Below are 1,911 nucleotides of genomic sequence, written 5' to 3'. Positions count from 1 at the left end.
TTAAAGGGAAAAGTGATTTACGCTCATGGGTTCAGAGGTTTCAGCCCATGTTTGGCTGGTCATTGTTTCTGGGCCATGAAGAAACAGAAACCAAAGATCAGGGCAGAAGGACATGTAGCAAAACCAAGTTGCTTAACTCATTATGGCCAGGAAGCAAAGAGAGCAAGAACTGTCTGAGGAAAAGATCTATCTTTCAAAGTCACATCTCAGTGACATATGTCATTCATCTAGGCCCCATCTCCTTATAGCCCATTCAATTATGAGCTCTTCAGTGGGTTAATCTTGATACCATTAGACGCTCATGATCTAATCACCAATAGCACTAGCAACTGGGGACCATACCTCCAGCACATGATCCCCTTGGGGTAATACTTCATATTCAAATCATGACACATGTTTCTAGCATACAGACCAAGGAAGGTCACAGGGATGCTGTTCCCTCAGACAGGGAGCACCAGTGCAGCTCTTGGCATGAGAGTCTGTGGTGCTCTGTGCATCAAGTTGAATCACTGAATAAACAATTGCACGATCTGGTCTACTGCTCAGTAGAGAAGGCTGGAGTCAAAGGATGTCAGAGCCTGACTCAGCTAGTGCCCAAACAAACAATGACCTGGACACACTGTGACTTCGTATGTAGTTTTTTGAGGAGTTTCAAATCAAATTTGTTCAGCTCCTCTATGGGGCTGCTGTGATGTTTTGTCTTGTTTTTTTTGTTTGTTTGTTTTTGTTTTGTTTTGTTTTTCTTTTCTTTTCATTCTACAAGCCGGGTTCAGTGAAAGGGCCCTGAAGTGTCCAGAGGACTGGATTCTAGCCCTCACTGTCTTACCAGCTCAGTTTGTGGGTAAATTTGGGACAAGTTGATTATTCTTTACCTCAGCTCTCCTTTGGCCATAGACTTCTGCATGAATTGGCAACGACTCTCAATATTTAACCCTTTTAGCTTCCATCTTACTACTTTGGGCCCTAGGGGAGGTCTGTGGTCTCTCTTTTTCATGGACCCTCAACTCCAGTTGCTGTAGCTCGTGTCACTGTGAACTTCAGACATCTCTGCTGGGCCCGTCATCCCTTCTTGTCTCCATTCTGCATTGCCTCTTATTGTAAACTGAGAAGGCTGGACTCGGCTCATCTGTCCATTCATCTGGCTTTTGTAAAGTGCTCACTCTATAAACTTGACTGTTTTAGATACACAGCTTGCCACAGCTCTTGTCGTTTTATGACTTCTAAATGTGATTCGTGTGAGTTCATCTAATGCTTGCTTCGGTTGTCCTTAGAAAGATTTTTCAGTTGAGCTGAAGGTTTAAGAGGGGGAAAAAAAGAATATTTAGATCTACGATTCATTGAATTACTCTAATATTTTTGTGATTTTTTTCTTCTTCTTTTGGCTCACGGTCAGGTTCAGAGCCCTCTTTTATTTTTATTTAATGTGGTTATTTTGTGTTCTGTTCTCCCAGATTTGACTTTATAATTAAATTTCCCCCAGATAGATGGGAAAATGAGTTCACCCTCCCTCGTTGCTCTCGGGAGTGGGAAGGGGCTTTTATAATAAGCCTGTTGGGGTGGGGGAAGGGACTGCAGCTGGTACCAAGGAAAAAGAATCATGCATGCATAAATGAGAACGGACCACCCTGGAGTTGGGGGGTGTCTGCCTTTCTAAAACATGAACATGTTAGGAAGGGCAGCTCTGCAGCTACCTAAGAATGGACCTTTAACCTTTTGCAAGATATTTATCTCTCCGAGGTGCTGGGGTTGCAGATGTGGGGTAGACAGGACAATTTCCATTTAATATAAATATGTCAGTCAGTCTGGTGTTCGCTGCTATATGAATCGACAGAAAGCTATCCTGAATGTTTTTTATCTTAATCTTTAATATTGAACACTTAGTATTTTTCCACATTCCTGTAGTGAATGAAC

Source organism: Grammomys surdaster, unplaced genomic scaffold, assembly GCF_004785775.1.
Source record: "Grammomys surdaster isolate TR1022 unplaced genomic scaffold, NIH_TR_1.0 126248, whole genome shotgun sequence".
In the NCBI taxonomy this organism is placed as follows: Eukaryota; Metazoa; Chordata; class Mammalia; order Rodentia; family Muridae; genus Grammomys; species Grammomys surdaster.
Note: the sequence above shows the minus strand (reverse complement) of the source record.